Raw genomic sequence first — 21703 nt, 5'->3', positions numbered from 1 at the left:
GATGCCCCCCTCCCTCTGGTGACCGCGTAGCCCCGGCGGGCGACTGTCTACGCCCCCGACGCCTCCTCCCCGAGCCCTCCCCTTTTCCTCCTTCCTTGTTGTCGGCGTTGGCGCCTGGCGCCGGGTCTGGCCCGGGCAGCGCCCGGCCATTCCCCTCTCGGGTCGCGCTGACGCGGGGTGGTGCGGCGTTGCGGGGTGCTCCTAGGCGGCGGCGGTCCGGTGCGGCGGCGGGGCCCTCCGGCCTGGTGGTGGGCGATCTACTGGGCGGTGGGGTGACGCGGCGGCGTTATCTGGCAGCGCCCGCTCGATCCAGATCTAGGCCCTTTGGGCCCCATCTGGGTGTAGGCAGGCCGGCGGTGGGAAGGGTTGTCGGCATGGCTTCCGCAAGGCGGGGGAGCGGCGATAGGCGGGTGGTTGCTGGCGGCGCTGGTGCCGCCCTGCTGCAGCGTGGCCGGTGGGGCTTTGCGGGCCCGATTTGGGCCTGGCCGGGCCAGGGTGGCCTGGTATGCCCTACTGCTGCGTCCGAATGGCAACCGCGATGGTGCAGGAGGCACGGGCCTCCCGCACGATGGCGGTGGATGTAATTCCCTCCCGCGCGGCTTCGGTGATGCTGCTCTCGTCGCCTAGTGTGTCTCTCTCCATCCTCTTGGCCTCGTGGTGTTGATCTCAGTTAGGCGGCGTGGGTGGACCGCGGTGGCGCATGCTGGTGGGCGGCGAGGTGGCTGGTTGGCTCCGGCCCGGTTGGGAGTGGGGTTTGGAGTGCGGGAGAAATCCCTTGCCGACTCTTCCTCCTCCGATGCGGTGACACCTGTGGGTGCCACCATCCCTTCCCGGAGGGTGTCGGAGGTATCCATCCTCGACTCCCTTCCGCGTGCCGAGGGATACCCTAGGACACATCCAAGTAGCAGCATCATCGGCGTCACATTCCTTCTTGGAGGTGCTGCTTGGTACGAGGCGGATTGGAGCCTTGGTCTGTGGTGGGTCTATTCCGGAGGGTGCAGCGGTGGCGGCTCACCCGTGCTTTGTCGAGCTGGCGTTGTTGGCATTTCTTTCTTCTCATTTGTTCTTTCTCTTTTCTTTTGGGCTTGTTGTGCTTCTCGCCCGAGCATTGCTATGTGATCGGTGTTGAGTCATACAAAGCGAGGGGAAACCCTTTTCCTGTAAATAACCCATAGTGTCGTGCAAGCTAGCTACTCGAAGAGAGATATAAGAGTATCTACAGCCTGACTTGGTAAATACAGCCCCTCAAATGCCTGCAGACGCGCCCGGACGCGTCTGCGGACACTGTCCGGGCACTCCTCAAATCGCGTCGTTCACATCCGTGTATCTCATCTCCGAACCCCTATATCCATACTAAATCATGCAACGTCGATCAAACTACGTAGATCAACTGACCGGACATAGAATCAGACATATGATAGCACAATAGTTCACCAAAAGATCACGAACAACTGTTCATAGACGGTCACCTTTATACTACATCTAAAACTTGAAATGAAATTGAACTTCACCACTTCCGGGCCGGCCCTTTCCCCTTCTGATCGCCGGCGTAGTTGTAGCCGTCGGCGGCTGGTGGAGGATCATCTGATTCGTCGGACGAGGAGGACGAGACGATGACGAGGCCCTTGAGGCGCTGGACGGCCCGGTCCTGCTGGCGCCTGAGCTTGGCCAGCTAAGCCACCTCTGTCGCCTTCTCCTTCGCCTCCTGCTCAGACTGCTCGATGGCAAGCCGGAGAGCCTTCGTGTTCTTCCAACGGAGCCGCCAAGCGTCCATCTCTACCGTCGTAAGAGGCCGGCGGTAGACCCACGTGAGGAGCCGCTCGTCCTCGTCGGGCTCTACCGGTAACCCACGGCGGCGGCGAACAGAGCTCTCGGCAGCATCCCTCTCCCTTGCCCGTTGCCTCTCGCGGCGGGCGGCGCGTGCCTCCGACTCCGGCGTGCGCGTCCGGGCTGGCGGGGCGGGCACAATCACCCACCGCTGCCCACGAGGGGGAGCAGCAGCAGGCGGGTCAGGGGTCGGCGTAGGGGAGGCGCGGATTGCGCAGGCCGCCTGTTGGAGCTGCCCCCGGGACGGGAGGGGCCGGCGCCCGCGTCCGAGCTGCTGCCTCGACAGGGAAGCTGTGGCTGTAGCGAGGCTGCAGATCTGGAGCTGCCCCCGGTCTCCACCTTGGATCGCTCCAAGGCGATGCGGAGGACAAGCTCATACTCCAGATCCAGCTCGTCGGCGGAGCGGCTGCCGGTGCTCAACATTGTGCCGGATTTGATTGGAATCGATGCAGGGAGAGGAGAGGGCGGAGCGATGAGTCCGATGGGTTTTTTTGTGGGACACCCGTGGGGTCGATGGTGGGTCGGGCTTGTCAAGTGGACGCAGCCGGGCGTGCCTGGGCCGCCTCATATCCGCCTTATATTTGGGACGGATATGAGGGGTGCCGGTCAGTCCGGGCGTTTGAGTGTCGTTTGAGAGCTCCGGCTGGGTCGGTATTTTGTGACCGGTCAGTGACCGGACGGCCTGCCCGGACATATGAGACGGATATAGGGCGCCCGGCTGTAGATGCTCTAATAACATACCATGTCATACAAGATCACAAAGATATAGGAGTAGCATATAGTGCTAGCTAACAGGTCATCATAAACTGAAAACAAGCTGATACTGGTCATAAACTGAAAACAAGTTGATATCCAGACATGCATCATCTTTGATTCTCCGTCAAACAAGATGTTGTCTTCACTGATCTTTCTTCTTAACAGGTCGGACTAGCTTCTTCCTGTGAGCGCTGATTTTTCTTCTTAACAGTCTTGGGTAGCTTCTTTCTGTCTGCGAGATAATCTTTGAAATCTTGATAACTAAATGAACCAGTAGCAACCATAGATGTCAATGTAATAACCCCAGCTATCTTCACCACATTGGCAGCCCTTTTGGATAACCTTAACCGGCGCCTGCAGGTCGGTCAAACAAGATTATATCAACTCCTGTCAAACAGGTAAGGAAGAAATATTGTCTAGGGCACATCTAGATGTGCTATACTTATTGCACGTCTAAATGACTCAACCAAACTAAAAAGAAAAGGCAAAAGACAAAAAGAATACTTGCACGAATTTTAGCATAAAATCAATGACATAGGATTTAGATGTGCAATACTTAGAGTACATCTAGATGTGCTTTAGCAAAATTGAATAAATAAATAATTTACATCGCGTGCTTGATATCAATTGTACCATCAAGTCATGTGGCATTGGATCGATTTGTACAGAAAGATGCCGGAGTAGCCCTCTGTTACGCCAGTTACTAGTCATGAAATTCTTCTCCGCCTTAAGTATCACATCATACAGCTCCTTTTTCTTCTGCTGGATCTCGCGCAAAACGTCTTCACCAGAATGCTGGACGCACAAAGATAATGATTTTTTATATAATTAAGTGAGCACTGATGGTGATTGCCAACAAGAACATTACCATCAACGAGGTTCGACGATACAGAACGCATGATGTACAGCAACTGCTAACAGAATCATACAGACTCAAAGGTCAGGATAGGTGCAGGTCAGGTTAAACAACTACTCCTATGATGTGCTACTTTGGGTAAGTAGAACGCCCGTGCGTTGCCACGGGCTCTTCAAAATTTATATCAGTATCTTTCATTTATCATCCTCTCATCTTGGGTGCTCTAATTAGCAGCGCAACAATCAAGTATTAGGAAATTTCACCGATCCAACAATAACAAAGAATATGACATCTATCCTACTAATAAAGGGAGGTCATATTTTTTGTTCGGCATGCACTTCTGCAGAAAAGCCCCTATTCATTTTAAAATCAACCTGGCACGTGAAAAAAATACATCTCTAAGGGTGGTGTTCGGTTCACAGGAAGCCTGAAGAATACTTCAAATGAAACAAGGCCTTCTCGTATTGATTTTGCTTGAAAGATAGAATCCAGTCAGATCTCATGTTTTGACGAAAGCCCGAGGCGAGCCGGTGATCAGTTCAATAAAAAACTTCATGCATGCATTGTAATCCACTCAGAAAGACATAAAATATTGTGGTCATGTACTGCTTCATAGGCGTATCTTCATGCAACACGAACAGTCTAATTTTTTTGGTTCCCGTGTTTCTAGACTCCATGGCAATCCGGTAGCCATCAGCCATATCCCTACAAAGTTTTTCTTTCCTTAGTTCTCTCTCCCTGCAAACCGAACGGAGCCTAAAGTGGGAACCATCCGGGGCCAACAAGAACTCAAACTCCTATCCAATCTCGACTTCATGCTCTTCCACCTCCATTGATAAAGACGGGTCATCAAGGCTTTCATCACAATGACCTCGAGCAGACGCCGACATCCCTCCCCGCATCTACCCCTAACCCCTGCTGCCGCCTGCACTATCCTTGCTCCTCGGGGAAGGGCGACAATGTCCTCTGTGATGGCCACGACCAGATCCACGGGGAGGCCACATTCTTCCATGGGAACCCAACCAAGCACACCATCCCCCACAACCATTCAATCCAAACTCTAACAACGTCAAGACCTGCCATCGATCCACGAATCAGGTTCACTGCATCCAGGTTCACTACGAGTCCGGGATGAGTTTGTAGTCAATGTATTGCCGTTGGCTATCCCCACAACAGGACCATCGTCTCTCCCCAAAGCAGCAACACCACCCAGCAAATCACCACCACCGCTTGCGGCTTGCCTACATAAAATCACGAGAAATCCCCACGGCAGTGCTGTAAGACCACCTTGGCGACCTTGACAGCGACCAACTGGTCTAAGTTCTAAGCTAGACGCTCTATGTAGAAACCAATAGAAGCAGGGGCGTGGTTCAGATTTGTTCTTCATGCGCATGCATGCCCTGCTGCCCACCAGCTCTTGGTCTACAACTCACCTCTGACTGACCTCCCATAGAAGATTCGGGGAAAAAACTCATCACTTACATTATCATAGCCGCACATTCCAAGTCAAAGTAGAACAGATCACAAGGATTCTGTGACAACCAGCCATGGCCAGATTAGTTGGATTTTAATTTCGTTCCATCTCATAATCCATCGCCCATTCTCTCTCAATGGAAATTAAACTTAGGCATGTCACAAGTTGTAATTGTTGTTAACATTTAGAAATTTAAATCAAAGCAAATCTGTAACTAATCCCAATGCTTGCATTAAACTGTAAGTACATGAACTGTAAATGCTGCAGATGTAGAAGTACCACACAGCTATGTCACAGCCCCAAGAAATATTTCTCTGCTATCCTTCTTGAAACTCTGGAAGAATGCATATATACTATCCCCAATTTCACTCAAGTGTATTCATGAGGTATGATAAGCACGAAAAAATGAACTATGGCAGTAACAACAAATAACGGCAAAGAGTGCAACCCACTACATCCGCCGGCATGGAGATCCTAATACTTTTGTACCCTCGACTTTATATTTTTTCCGCGCCACCAACATTTTTATATCATTCATTATGCTTTTCTTCAAGGTTTCATGTGAGAAGTATGAGGGCACTGACACACACTATAGATAAAATTCTCAATAAATAAATCTCGTTTCTATTTATATCTAGTAAGTAAAACTCTGGGATACCAACATTAAGTATCTTCTATCTGGTAAGAAAAAAGCATATAAAACCAAATGAGAGCCCCCAAAAGGGAAGCCTATCATAAATTAGTTAAGAATCCAAATCACCGACATTATTCCACAACGAACTGATCAAAGTTTTGACATACAACTCATAAAGTATTTCATTTCTCTCATACACAAATTAAAATAGCTCAACAAATCAAGTCCGAACCTGAACAATGGAAATTTGTGAAGAAATAAGTGACAAGAACTTATCTTATTAGTGGCATGATTTAATAATCAAACGATCACTTTCATTTGCATTATCAATATTTTAGCGCATGTTCTTCCCATACATAACAGTAGACTTGGTACAAAATTTAGTAACCTTTTAAAATCTTCAAGTATCAATCCATAAATTCAATAATACTGCCTAATAACCTGAACTTGTATTCGAAAGTGATATACAAATGGAGGGGGTACTGCCTAATTAATTCAAAGTACTATACAAATTCAGCCTATGTGCTAAGATTTTTTCTGCACATCACTCCCGTTCACTTTCAGTTAGACTCATGGTTAGGCCCCCGTCAACCGGCAGCACCTGCACATGCAGAATTAAATAAGTTGGTAGTCATTTCCGATGAATTAGCAGTATAGTTTGTAGAATTAATCATCTTCACGACATATCCTTCCGGTAAGAAGAATAAATTGTCAGTTTAATATAGCCAAATAGATACCAGTCATAGATGTATATATGTTATGGTTCCCAACTCAATTAATTGTATGAAGGTAGAGTTTCATCAACTAAATGAGGGACATTTGCACCAAAGAGAATCAATCGGCTTAAATAGATTGTGTAATATGTTGCTGGAAGAGGACGGCCCAATAAACCTTATTTCATCGGCACCAACATGTCCTCGTCTTAGCCCTTGTGCTCCTGGCGTGGCATCATGGTCGATGATGGCTCCAGCCGCCGGAGCCTAACCAGCCGCCACGTGAGTACGTCACGTGACATCAGCTCATCAATCCATCATGGTCCGCTACTCTAGGCACACGCCTCCGCTTCTCGCCATCCACGCCCCAAGGCTGAATCGCAATTTCACAAGAGAATCTATTGTTTACATTACCTCTTGTTTCCTAAGCATGCAGAGTTCTTTGTATTAAGCAAGATAGATCCATAGCAGACACAGTTCTAACTAAAAAAGGTGTACATGGTCATCAAGCCCACAACATGCATCCATTAAGTTTAATAACTGATGGGCAACATTTTATGAGGAAACAAAAAGGCTTTTCCTATCAACATCTCGGCAAATGTTCACCCAGTGCTTCAAAAAAATGTCAATGGCAGACCTATACTGCATTTTCGGGTGAACAAAAATCTAAAATAGATTAAGAACATGCATCTATGTTACTATTCATAGAGAATATATAAATTTGAAAAAAATATGAAACCACAATAAAAAGAACAGGTGCATAATGCATTTCAATTGTTATAGAAAATATGTCATCAAAGAAGATGAAGCCAGAGACTATTTTCATACAATATAACAAGTAGTACAGACTTATCAACCATAAAATACTTGCATGTCACAACTCCCAAGTCAATCAAATTCATGTTAGAACTATAAGCGTGTTTTTGTTACACTATATACCTGTCAATATATCAAGCAACTCGTCTCTTTCTTTGTTTTTCAATAAGCACAAACATGAACTTTAAACCTCACCTTTTGTGAAGAGAAGGATCCACAGAGTTCTGTAGCTCTATACATTCTTGTTGCGACGTAATATTATGTCATCAGTTGCAACGGGTTTTCCTTCAAGGTTGCAGACTTGTGCTCATTGCGAATCCGTAAGCAGGCAATCGAAACACTCCATGATTAGCTTCCAAATCCCTAATTTCAATACGAAAAACCGGGAACAAAAAGCTACAAAAATTTTCCATCTCTACCTATCGCTAGGTGCAGGGATATACAAATTAATGCAATAAATTTATACTCTCTATGTATTAGTTTGTTTCTTGCATCAATTTGATAAACAAACTGGGTTGCAGTGGTGCTTCAATAAAATAATTATATAGGACACAATGGCACACACGACAACATTTAAATCACGGCTCACAAAATTCAGGGATATGCATACAAATAAAACAAATGAAAAAGTAAAGAATCAAACCTGCATTAGTGCATCGTCCTGACTCCAGAGCACGATACCAAAGTAGATGAACACCCTTGAGGATAGGGTAGAGCAAGGAACCTCCCAGGCTCAAAATCAGGGTGCATACCGGCACCTCCAGGAGCGCGTCCGTGCGGCCACCACTCCATCCACTCTGGAAACTGGCCGTGACGATGCAACCCCCGCTCCATCCCCTCTCGCAAATGCTCGGGCCATCACGGACAATGAGTTGTTGTTGCCTCTCCTCTCAGCCGCCACTCCACGCAACTGCGGAGCCATCTCTCGATCTCATCGGTCCATGGCGACTTGTTCCTCTTGAGAATCACCTTAAATCCATAGTACAAGAAAACAAGACCTCTTTGGAGCTCTAAGTGGGTTTTGGGCATTTAGATAAACTATCCACAAATGGCTGCAACATAAAAATATTATATATATTTTTAGAACACACATCAGAGCTAATACACACACGCTAATATCAGTAAAATTTAGACAAGGAAAAGTCAGTCTTTGTATTTTGAGCTCTGTCCCGGCGAAAAATATATTGTTTTTTGAGCTGGGAAAAGTTGATAGATACTAAGACCAAATTACACTCATAGCATTGTAACATGGGAATGAAAAGATAAGAACCCCAAAGCATCAATACCTTAATTTCAGACCCCTGAACCTCAGCAACTTTGATAAATTTTTCGCCATTCAGAGGATCAACTATCCAGAGTTCCAGTTACAGACTTATCCATTTTGCCTGCACTGAACTTAACTTCGTCAATGTTTGTGGTGAAATAGCACATTTCACTTGGTGGGGAACGTGATAGTCATACATTAACCTACAAATAAGCAGAATAATTCCATGTTTTAGCAATTCAATTCTAGGTTTCTTATTTTTTTAAACAATTTCTTGGCCATTGTACACTAATAAATGTTCCTGAAGATGGAGGACAAATGCATGAGATTGCTCTGTACTACAAAGGGGTGTCATCAAGTTATCATAGCCATAGCCTAAAAAACAAAGCACCACTGACCAAACACATCTTGCCCATTTTTCCCAATAGGAACTTCAGAGGAATGAGATTGCTCTGTACTACAAATCGGACACAGTGGAACGATCCTTCTCAACAGAGGCCGAGGGTCGAGGGTCCTGTCTCGCCGGCCATGGATGCTCATGGAGTGCGAGTCTAGGCTCTACGTTTAAATCAATTCTCACTAGTAGAAAAACACCTAATAGTCCCGGTTCGTAAGGGCCTTTAGTCCCGGTTCATGAACCGAGACTAATGGGTCGTTACTAATACCTCCACCCATTAGTCCCAGTTCAAACACGAACCGGGACCAATGTGCCTCCACGTGGCCCTGTGCGCCGAGCCCAGTCAGGGGGCCTTTGGTCCTGGTTGGTGGCTCCAACCGGAACCAAAAGGCATCCACGTGTCAGCATTCCAGTGGCTAGGGTTTTTTTTTGAAAGGAGGGGAGGTTGGGGGTTTTGGGGGGTTAATTTAGGTGTTTCATATATTGTGTTAGCTAGCTAATTAATAGAGAGAAGTGTCCTCTCTTATGTCCGTGCTTGGTCGACGCTACGTACTATATATACATAAGTGATTGAGAGAACCATTCAGTACAGAAGTTCGTCATGCATACCGAGAGAAGTGATCGATCGACCTCTCCTTCTCCGAGAGATTGGTCGAACAACAAGTTTTCGTATCATGTATCCGACGCTACTAGCTACATACATGTACAATATGTATAAGATCTCTTAATTACAAACCCCTAGCATTTGAAATCAATTTCCACATGGTATTCTCCGGCTTTACTGATGACGTGGTCAAGAAAGAATCCCGCCAATTCCTCTTGAATTGCTTTCATGCGATCTGGTTCTAGGAGTTCATTCCGCATCTGCCACGTCTAATTTGAAGAAGGGGGTTAATTAATACATATATATGAATGAAACTCAACAGAAATGATGGTGTAATAAAATGAAATTGTGAATATTATTGCTTACGCACTTCATATTGTCTTCTAGAGTAGCCCCGCTTGTTTTTCAAAGTCGCAGTGTGGATGAACTCGCACACGTAGTATCCACAGAAATCATTCTCTTCCTCCTACCACAAGCACTTTACGAGAAATAGAGGTCAATCAAATTGATAATGAAGCATTATAAATGGCATTGATGAAAGTATAGCTATAGAATCAACGGGAGATGCGCGCAACTAGCTAGCCAGTAGTACTTACTTTCGGGTATGTATATCGCAGCTCCTTCGGCAGTCTCGGAGCTTCTGCGGTGAACTGTTTCCAAATCCTGAAAGACAAAGAAAATAATTATTATTACTTGAGATATCAGGAAATGAACAGAAAGTTGCCGATATGGTGCGATAATGATCGATTGAACTTACTTGCTGAGCATTTCAGTCATGTCCGCGTAGCTTTCGGGATCTTTCCGTCTCGAGTCTAAGACGGTTACTAGTCCCCGCTCAAGCTTAATCTCCAGAAGAATATAGTGGTACCTGCACACACATGCATAACTCATCAATTACATTACTATAACCTCGCTCGAGTAATAAGGGAAACCAAATATGCACACGACAGTAACACTCACTTGCCATTGTAAGGAAAGAGTATGGTATCTTTGTTTTGATTTTTGATCAATGATCGTAGCAAGTTGTCCTCGGCCTCTTTGACGTTCTTTTCAACCAGAAATACATCTATGATATTTGTGTTAATGAACCCAATATCATAAATTTCTTGTTTTTTGCACTCGACGATCTTCAATCTGCATAATATATTGAGGATAATTAATTATAAATACATGCAATAAAAGAGCCGAGATATATATAGAGACTTAATGACAAAAATAGTACTTACAGGCAGTAGCAAAAGACCATTAATTTATCGAGGGCCTTTTGATTGAAGAACTCGAAGAACTCCTCAAATGGAACACACAACAGATCATTTGAAACGAGGTCGTGCTCCTCTTTAATGTTCAGATACAAACTGTTCGTCCCCTCAGACTCTCTGCAGGTTTTCATGTACCAACTATGGAATCTTCGCATCATTGTTGTCAGAGATTTTTCATCTTTGACGAGAGGCTTCCAGTACTCGTATCTGTGTTCATCCACCTCCATGAAATCAGGAAGTGCATCGTCAGGCAGGTAATCTTCAAGATTGCCATAACTGGCCACCGTCCCCGGAGCATTAGACACATTGAGCGGGGGGCACGATTGCTGTGCTTGTTCACCGAGCTGGACAATTTTTTCCCCTTTGCTCGTTCTTTTAACCTTTTATCACTGACAGTAGTTCCCGACCGCTAGGCTTGGAGATATGTCTGTTCAGTAATGCGCTCATAGTTGGTTCTTGGCGGAGACTTTGGTGGTTTCCTCAGGGCATCGATAGTGCGCTTTGCCTTCACCGGATCTACCTTCTCCTCCGGAGGTGGATGTCTCTTTGCTTTCACCCCTTCAAAGAACTCCTTCACGTGGGTCCGCACAATCGTATTGTTTTCCTCCTCGGACCTCTCGTAAGGTAACTTCTCTAGAGGCTTGAGAGATGATGGACCGTATTTGTATTGCCTCCCGCCTCTGGTTGTGCTGGTAGACGCCGGAGCAGACGGAGCGGCTGCGGCGTCTATCTTCTTTCGTGCTTGCTTACGAGGCGGAGGAGAAGGAGTACGACGCGCCGGAGCAGCCGGGGCGGCGGCGGGTCTCTTCCACCCTTGCTGGTGAGGCGGAGAAGGAGGAGGCTGCTGGCTGCTCGGGAGCGCCAGTGCAGGCGGAGAAGGAGGCGGAGTGCCGCCACACGCCGGAGAAGGAGGCGGAGTGCCGCCACGCATGCCCTGATCATCACTCGCCGGAGGAGGAGGCGGTGGAGGAGGCGGAGTGCCTTGACTCGCCGGAGGAGGAGGAGGAGGCGGAGGCGTCCAGTTCGGAAGGTTGATGAGCTCCTTCCGCCATAGGCATGGAGTCTTCAGAGCAGAACCCAGCCTAGTCTCCCCTTCACCGGTAGGGTGCTCAAGCGGGAGGTCCTCAAATCCCTCCGTTATTTCATCCACCATCACCTTAGCATATCCTTCTGGAATCGGCTGGCAGTGATAAGTTGTGCCGGGTCCACTAGGATAAACTTGGCCAACAGCCGCCTTGACCTTGAAATTCATCCATCGCGCCATAATGTGGCAACTTTGAGACTCCGTGATACCATCCACGGGATAGATGGCAGGAGCCGTCAAGACATGCTCCGGCTGAAGCAGCTTGGTGGAAGCCACGCTGCTTCTCCGCTGAGATGGCGGGGTAGCTTCGGGGGAAGCTTCGGCAGGTCGTTTGTTGCGATCTGCTGCTTCTCGTTCCTCTTCTCGATCCTCTAGCCCCATTACCCTTCCAAGCAGCGCCTGCAGTTGGTCCTGCTCTAGTTTCTTCCTCCTCTCGTGGGTTTTGTAACCCCCTGCGTCCGGAAAACCAACTTTCCACGGAATGGAGCCTGGCGTGCCTCGTGTCCGTCCAGGGTGCTCAGGATTCCCAAGGGCCATTGTGAGCTCGTCCTTCTCCCTGTTTGGAAGGAACGTCCCTCGCTGCGCTGCAGCGATATAGTGTCGAAGGTTCTTGGCTGGTATTTCCAGTTGCTCGTCCGTCCACTGGCACTTCCCTGTTACAGGGTCAAAGGTTCCGCCAGCCCCGAAGAACCAAGTCCGGCAACGGTCTGGCTAGTACATTGTCTCTGGTTCGATCCCTTTTTCAAGCAGATCATGCTCAGCCTTGGACCACTTAGATCGGGCTTTGAGGTAGCCACCTGACCCCGTGCGATGGTGAAGCTTCTTCTTCGCAGCATTTTCCTTGTTTCTCGCCGACATCTTCTTACTCTTTTCCGATGTCTTGTGGATCACAAATGCGGGCTAGTGATCTTTGATCTTCTCATATTTGCCGATGAATTCTGGTGTTTTTTTTCGACAAACTGGTTTAGCTCTTTCCTCCACCTCCTCATTAGGGTTGCCATCTTCTTAAGAGCACAAGACTTGATTAATTGCTCTTTAACTGGATTCTCCGGATCCTCCTCTGGCGGTAAGGTGAAATTTTCCTTCAGCTCAGTCCAAAGATCTTCTTTCTGGATATCATTGACATAAGACACCTCAGGGTCTTCCTCCTTAGGCTTATACCATTGCTGGATGCTGATCGGGATCTTGTCCCTAACAAGAACCCCGCACTGAGCAGAAAATGCCTTCCTTGTCCGGATGGGTTCAATCGGTTCGCCGTCGGGCGCGATTTCTATGATCTCAAACTTTTCATCCGAGCTCAACTTTTTCTTTGGGCCTCGTCTCCTTACCGAAGTTGTGCTCGATCCGTAGGGCTAGAAATTATAAGGAAGAAAGACGAGAGTAATTAATATGTGTACATATACCAAAACAATGGAAGCATCAATCAACTAGTCAGCACGGGCTTAACTAATATATATATACCTGGCCGGACTCGGTTCGGTCACCGGAGCAGGCAACACGGTCTCCTTCTTGTACCTCCGTTGTGTCACCGGAGCCATCATGAACATAGTCCTCTTCTTGTACCGGCATTAATGGGTCGAAGCCATCATGAACATAGCCCTCTTCTTCACCCAGTCCTTCCAGCTGACCATCGGTGTCGAGGAGAAATGAAGCAACATCATCACTTCCATTTGCGATTATGTCCCCCAACATCGCTTCTGTTTCTTCGTCTCGGGAGTGCTCCATAGTTTCTGCAAATATTTACAACATGTCAATTATTATTCAAACATGGTACAGATGAATATATATATATATATATATATATATATATATATATATTAGTGGCAAATGTAGAACTAGCTAGCTAATCATAATAAGGAATCATGTTAGTGGCCTCGACGCTGCTTCTCTAGGGTTTGGGGTCGCCTCGACACAACGCTTCAAGGGTTTGGAGTGGCCTCGACGACAACGCTCTTTTAACTTGGTAAATTTGGGTGGCCTCGAGAGAGTTAATTTGTCGGGTAGGGGCGCGGCGGGAGGGGGTAGGAGACGAACATCGTTTTCTCTCTAGGGTTTGGGTGTCCTCGAGAGTTTTGGTCGAGCGAGAGGGCCGAGGGCCGGGGGGTGCTGCCGTTGTATAAGTTATCACGGTCGAGAGGGGGTATATATATCGACAGCCCCTCATGTCGAAGTTATCTAGAGGGAGTTATATCGACAACGACGCGACATACATATACATGGGAAAATAATGTTATCGGGGAGGGGGTATCGGTACCACCCCCTCGTGTTGAAGTTTCTTCTTTCTCTCTATTCCTTTCTTTCTTCTTCTACTCTTCTTTTTCTTCTTCTCCCTCGAGAAAGGAAAATAATTAAGGAAAAGGAAGAAAAGAGGAAGAATGAAGAAGGAAGAAGAAGAAGAAAAAATAGAAGAAAAAAAATTCTTCTATTTTTTCTTCTTCTCCTCTATTCCTTTATTCTTCTCCTCTTCTTTTTCTTCTTTTTTCCTCTTCTTATTTATTTCTCCTCTTCTTCCTCTCTTCTTTTTCTCCTTTCTTACTCTTCTTATTTTCCTTTTTCCTCTCATTCTTTTTCTTCTTCTTCTTCCTTCTTCCTTCTTCCTTCCTTCTTCCTCTTTTCTTCCTTTTCCTTATTTTACTTTCTCCTCTACACTAACCTAAAATGCACTAACCTAAAATCGATATCTACTAACAACCTAAATATAAAATTAATACATATATGAAAAAACATATATAAACAAAAAAATGCTATGAACATTATATCCATACATACATATATAGCCACATCCATTCATCATATATATAGCTACCACATACATATATACATTATATATATGAAAAAAATGCAATGAACAAAAAAATACACTTATGAAAAAAAATACTATGAACATGTACACATATATACACATAAAAACACATATACACAAAAAAATGCAAAAAAATACATATATACTTGCATATATGTATAAATTTTTGCATATATAATTTTTTGCATATATAAACTTCTGCTTATATAAAAAAAGAGGAAAGGGCGCCGGCGGCCGGACCGAAGGCGGCGGCGTGTGGTCGGGGCGACGGCGACGGGGTTGGGAAAGGGGCGGCGCGCGCGGCGATGGCGACGGGGTCGGGGAAGGGGCGGCGCGCGCGGCGACGGCGACGGGGTCGGGGAACGGCCGGTGGCGCGCGCGGCGACGACGATGGTGTCGGGGCCGGCAGGGGCGGCGGGCGCGGCGACGGTGTCGGGGCAGTGGCTCGGCGGCGACGACGGCGGGCTGGACCAGCCTGACGGCGTCGGGGCAGGGCTCGACGGCGACGGTGACGAGGAGCAGAGGCGTCGGGGCGAGAAGAAAGAGATGGGTTTTGGCAAAAACTGCTAAGTCCTGTATATATAGCAAGAGCATTGGTCCCGGTTGATGGCCCAAACCGGGACTAATGCCCCCTTTAGTCCCGGTTAGTGCCACCAACCGGGACCAAAGGCCTCTTTTCAGCAGCCCAAAGGGCGGGAAGCGGCGGCCTTTGGTACCGGTTGGAGGCACCAACTGGGACTAAAGGGTGGGCATTGGTACCGGTTGGGGCCACGAACCGGTACCAATGCACCCCCTTTAGTCCCGGTTGGAGCCACCAACCGGGACCAAAGGCCCCTGTGCTGCCCGCGTCGCAGCCAAAGTTTAGTCCCACCTCGCTAGTTGAGAGAGGCGCGCAGTGGTTTATAAGCCCCACTGCCGCACCCCTCTCGAGCTCCTCTCCACTGCAGGCTTACGGGCCTACTTGCTACTGCTTTGCCTGATGGGCCTTCTGGGCCTACTGCGGGCCTGAATTCTGGCCCATAGTAGGGTTTCAAGTCGTATTCAGGCCGTGGGGGCCCAGTAGGAGGCATTTTTTTTGTTTTTTGTTTTCCTTACTTATTGTTGCTATTTTTATTTTTTTCCAGTTTTTTTGTTTTGTTTTCTGCATTATTTATTTTCTTTCGTTTTTGCTTTATTTTTTAATTCTTTTTTGCTTTTAGTTTTAGGAAAATTATGAACTTTCTGTTAGTGCCATTACTTTTCAAATTTGAAAACACTTTTTTTGTTTTTTTGTTTTCTTTCTTGCTTTATTTATTTTATTTTGTTTCTACTTACAACAAAATACTTATTGTTGTTTTTTGTTTTGTTTTTTGTATTATTTATTTTCTTTTATTTTTTGCTTTATTTTTTAATTCTTTTTGCTTTTAGTTTTAGGAAAATTATAAACTTTCTGTTACTGCCATTACTTTTCAAATTTGAAAACACTTTTTTTGTTTTTTGTTTTCTTTCTTGCTTTATTTATTTTATTTTGTTTCTACTTACAATAATATACTTATTGTTGCTATTTTTAATTATTACGAGGACCGAACCATAAGACATTAAAGCATTTCAAATGAACTCTGAAAAAGTTGAAAGTTGGCATGGTATCATAAATTGACCCACACATAGCATATGCATATACAAAACGGACAATGGTATCATACTCGTCAGTTACAAAGTTGGCATGGTATCATCATAATAGTTGCGGGAGAAAGTCTTCACTTTTTCTTCGCTTGTGTCATTTGCTTATTGCGCCGTAACCATGGATAATCTTCATCATTTATCAGGATGCTGGGGTCAGCCTTGACTTTGAAGGGAGGAATTTCATGAAACTTTTCATAATCTTCAGACATGTCTGTCTTGTCCTCCACTCCCACGATGTCCCTTTTTCCTGAAAGAACTATGTGGCGCTTTGGCTCATCGGATGATGTATTCACTTCCTTATCTTTTCTCTTTCTCGGTCTGGTAGACATGTCCTTCACATAGATAACCTGTGCCACATCATTAGCTAGGACGAACGGTTCATCAGTGTACCCAAGATTTTTCAGATCCACTGTTGTCATTCCGTACTGTGGGTCTACCTGTACCCCGCCTCCTGACAGATTGACCCATTTGCACTTAAACAAAGGGACCTTAAAATCATGTCCGTAGTCAAGTTCCCATATGTCCACTATGTAACCATAATATGTGTCCTTTCCCCTCTCGGTTGTTGCATCAAAGCGGACACCGCTGTTTTGGTTGGTGCTCTTTTGATCTTGGTCAATCATGTAAAATGTATTTCAATTTATCTCGTATCCTTTCCAAATCGTAACAGTCGAAGATGGTCCCCTGGACAACAAGTACAGGTCATCACAAACAGTGTTGTCACCTCTGAGACGTGCTTCCAACCAACTGTTGAAAGTCCTGATGTGTTCACATGTAATCCAGTCGTCGCACTGCTTCGGGTGTTTGGAGCGTAGACTGTTCTTGTGTTCATCGACATACGGGGTCACCAAGGTAGAGTTCTGTAGAACTGTGTAGCGTGCTTGAGACCAAGAATATCCGTCCCTGCATATTATTGAGTCCCTTCCAAGCATGCCTTTTCCAGTCAGTCTCCCCTCATACCGCGATTTAGGGAGACCTATCTTCTTAAGGCCAGGAATGAAGTCAACACAAAACCTAGATGACATCCTCTGTTTGATGGCCCATGGAGATGCTTCCTTCTGGCCTAGCGCGGTTACGGACATATTTCTTTAGGACTCCCATGAACCTCTCAAAGGGGTACATATTGTGTAGAAATACGGGGCCCAGAATGACAATCTCGTCAACTAGATGAACTAGGACGTGCGTCATGATATTGAAGAAGGATGGTGGGAACACCAGCTCGAAACTGACAAGACATTGCACCACATCACTCCTTAGCCTTGGTATGATTTCTGGATCGATCACCTTCTGAGAGATTGCATTGAGGAATGCACATAGCTTCACAATGGCTAATCGGACGTTTTCCGGTAGAAGCCCCCTCAATGCAACCGGAAGCAGTTGCGTCATAATCACGTGGCAGTCATGAGACTTTAGGTTCTGAAACTTTTTCTCTGCCATATTTATTATTCCTTTTATATTCGACGAGAAGCCAGTCGGGACCTTCATACTAAGCAGGCATTCAAAGAAGATTTCCTTCTCTTATTTGGTAAGAGCATAGCTGGCAGGACCTTCATACTGCTTTGGAGGCATGCCGTCTTTTTCGTGCAAACGTTGCAGGTCCTCCCGTGCCTCAGCTGTATCTTTTGTCTTCCCATACATGCCCAAGAAGCCTAGCAGGTTCACGCAAAGGTTCTTCGTCACGTGCATCACGTCGATCAAAGAGCAGACCTCTAGGTATTTCCAGTAGGGTAGGTCCCAAAATATAGATTTCTTCTTCCACATGGGTGCGTGTCCCCAAGCGTCACTCGGAACAGCTAGTCCGCCGAGACCCTTTCCAAAGATTACGTGTAAATCATTGACCATAGCAAGTACGTGATCACCGGTACGCATGGCGGGCTTCTTCCGGTGATCTGCCTCGCCTTTGAAATGATTGCCTTTCTTTCGATATTGATGGTTGGTCGGAAGAAATCGACGATGGCCCAGGTACACATTCTTCCTGCAGCTTGCCAGGTATATACTATCGGTGTCAAGTAAATAGTGCGTGCATGTGTGGTATCCCTTGTTTGTCTGTCCTGAAAGGTTACTGAGAGCGGGCGAATCGTTGATGGTCACGAACAGCAACGCCTTTGGGTAAAATTCCTCCTGTTTGTGCTCATCCCACGTACGTACACCGTTTCCATTCCACAGCTGTAAAAGTTCTTCAACTAATGGCCTTAGGTACACATCAATGTCGTTGCCGGGTTGCTTAGGGCCTTGGATGAGAACTGGCATCATAATGAACTTCCGCTTCGTGCACATCCAAGGAGGAAGGTTATACATACATAGAGTCACGGGCCAGGTGCTGTGATTGCTACTCTGCTCCCCGAAAGGATTAATGCCATCCGCGCTTAAAGCAAACCATACGTTCCTTGGCTCACTTGCAAACTCATCCTAGTACTTTCTCTCAATTTTTCTCCACTGCGACCCATCAGCGGGTGCTCTCAACTTCCCGTCTCTCTTATGGTCCTCACTGTGCCATTGCATCAACTTGGCATGCTCTCCGTTTCTGAACAGACGTTTCAACCGTGGTATTATAGGAGCATACCACATCACCTTCGCAGGAACCCTCTTCCTGGGGGGCTCGCAGCCAACATCACTAGGGTCATCTCGTCTGATCTTATACCATAATGCACCGCATACCGGGCATGCGTTCAGATCCTTGTACGCACCGTGTTAGAGGATGCAGTCATTAGGGCATGCATGTATCTTCTGCACCTCCAATCCTAGAGGGCATATGACCTTCTTTGCTGCGTATGTACTGTCGGGCAATTCGTTATCCTTTGGAAGCTTCTTCTTCAATATTTTCAGTAGCTTCTCAAATCCTTTGTCAGGCACAGCATTCTCTGCCTTCCACTGCAGCAATTCTAGTACGGTACCGAGCTTTGTGTTGCCATCTTCGCAATTGGGGTACAACCCTTTTTTGTGGTCCTCTAACATGTGATCGAACTTCAGCTTCTCCTTTTGACTTTCGCATTGCGCCCTTGCATCGACAATGACCCGGCGGAGATCATCATCATCGGGCACATCGTCTGGTTCCTCTTGATCTTCAGCAGCTTCGCCCGTTGCAGCATCATCATGCACATCGTCTGGTTCCTCTTGATATTCAGTAGCATCACCGTATTCAGGGGGCACATAGTTGTCATCGTACTCTTCTTCTTTGCCGTCTTCCATCATAACCCCTATTTCTCCGTGCCTCGTCCAAACATTATAGTGTGGCATGAAACCCTTGGAAAGCAGGTGGGTGTGGAGGATTTTCCGGTCAGAGTAAGACTTCGTATTCCCACATATAGGGCATGGACAACACATAAAACCATTCTGCTTGTTTGCCTCAGCCACTTCGAGAAAATCATGCACGCCCTTAATGTATTCGGAGGTGTGTCTTGAACCGTACATCCATTGCCGGTTCATCTGCGTGCATTATACATAATTAAGTGTGTCAAAAATCATTACAGAACACTAAAACCAAATTAATAGAAGTTCATCATCACACTAAAACCAAAGTACATACATAGTTCTCATCTAACAACATAAAGCTCTGCAGAGCATCTAAATTAATTAAACCATACACTGAAACTATGTAAAACATTTCAATGCGAAAACAAATGCGATCATAATCGCAACCAATGTAACAATTGATCCAACGGCATAATGATATCAAGCCTCGGTATGAATGGCATATTTTCTAATCTTTCTAATCTTCAAGCGCATTGCATCCATCTTGATCTTGTGATCATCGACGACATCCGCAACATGCAACTCCAATATCATCTTCTCCTCCTCAATTTTTCTAATTTTTTCCTTCAACAAATTGTTTTCTTCTTCAACTAAATTTAACCTCTCGACAATAGGGTCGGTTGGAATTTCCAGTTCAACAACCTCCTAGATAAATAAAATCTATGTCACGTTGGTCGGCATAATTGTCATAAACAATAAATGAACCAATAGTTATGAAAAGATAATATATACCACATCCGAATCATAGACAGGACGAGGGCCGACGGGGGCGGATACCAAAACCATCGCACTATATAAGATGCAATAATAAAAGTAAGAAAATTATACAAGTATCTATATAAACATACAAGTAAGAGGCTCACCACGGTGGTGCCAGCGACGAGATCGGCGCGGGCGATCGACGGCGGTGAAGACGGGGATGGGACGTGACGGACCGCTAAACCTAGACAAATATTGAGGAAAATGGAGCTTGGAGGTGGAGCTTGGAGAGGAGAAAGCTTAAGTAGTGTGGCTCGGGCATTCCATCGAACACCTCGTGTGCATAGGAGGTGAGCTAGAGCACCACAAAGCTCCCTCCTCGCATGCCACGAATAACAGAGCAGTGAGAGTGCTCTGCTCGCGGGGTATATATAGGCAACTAATTGGTCCCGGTTCGTGGCTTGAACCAGGACTAAAGGGAAGACTTTGGTCCCGGTTCAGGTGACCAACCGGGTCCAATGGTGGTGGGCCAGGAGCAAGGCACATTGGTCCCGGTTTGTCCCACCAACCGGGACCAAAAGGTCCAGACGAACCGAGACCAATGGCCCATGTGGCCCGGCCAGCCCCCGGGGCTCACGAACTGGGTCCAATGCCCCCATTGGTCCCGGTTCTGGATTGAACCGGGACTAATGGGCTGACCCGGCCTGGACCATTGCCCCCTTTTCTACTAATGTCTTACTACTCCGCACAGTAATTCCCTGTAGCGCGTGGACACCCAAATACAACCTATGCAACAAAAATTAGACCAATATTAAGTGCACAAACAAGACACAAAGACAAATATTAAGTGCCACACACACGGTCCCTACAAAAATTCCTGAAAAAACAAATTTGAACTACTCAACCCTAAATATAACTGAAAAAACATCAAAACCTAAGCATTTCTTTTAGAGGAAATCAATATTCATTGAGCTCATATTTGGATTTCAGATTTCAGTGACCTGAGCTGCTTGGAATGATAACAAGTTCAAATCATCGATCTTGACTCAAATAACCCATAACATAAAGTTGCATGTAATTCAGGACCTACAAGAATCGAGTCTATGCGCACATATGTCTATGCATGAAACATAATGCAAAACCCTGTCGAATTGATGCCCATATGATTTTCTGGTACCTCAAGCATAGCGCAGAAACTGATTAGAAGACTCGAAGAATTTTATGCACAAAAATCAATTTGATCTCTGCATAAAAAAGACTGAACTGGTTTGTTGTTTCATGCAGAAAAATCATTTTCATCATTGCCTCTAAAAGGGCAAACTGATTAGAAGACTCGAAGAATTTTATGCACAAAAATCAATTTGATCTCTGCATAAAAAAGACTGAACTGGTTTGTTGTTTTATGCACAAAAATCATTTTCATCATTGCCTCTAAAAGGACAGTTTACAAAAAATCAATGCAGGTTATGCATCAGGGACAAAATATAGTACCTTGGCCTCTTACAGAACATGGCATCAAGCATTGAGGCACCCGCATCACCCAGACCATTTTTTGAGACTTCGAAGGTAAAGGGCGCTGCCTGTCCACACGAAGTGTGGAACG

The 21703-nt window shown here is 46.0% G+C and overlaps 1 long non-coding RNA gene across 2 annotated transcripts; it reads right to left on the bottom strand.

The window, feature by feature from the left end:
- Positions 1-8000: 8000 nt before the first annotated feature.
- LOC123040618 (uncharacterized) lies at positions 8001-21690 on the bottom strand. Of its 2 annotated transcripts, none has more exons than XR_006418212.1 (3): positions 21592-21690; positions 8363-8461; positions 8001-8128 (listed from the first exon to the last, which is right to left on the bottom strand). It is a non-coding gene; the product is annotated as an uncharacterized lncRNA (long non-coding RNA). The 2 variants fall into 2 exon arrangements; XR_006418211.1 differs by having other exon boundaries at positions 8363-8543; positions 21592-21674.
- Positions 21691-21703: the final 13 nt, after the last annotated feature.

Source organism: Triticum aestivum, chromosome 2B (assembly GCF_018294505.1).
Source record: "Triticum aestivum cultivar Chinese Spring chromosome 2B, IWGSC CS RefSeq v2.1, whole genome shotgun sequence".
NCBI classification, from domain to species: domain Eukaryota; kingdom Viridiplantae; phylum Streptophyta; class Magnoliopsida; order Poales; family Poaceae; genus Triticum; species Triticum aestivum.
This window is presented reverse-complemented; position numbering and strand designations above follow the sequence as displayed.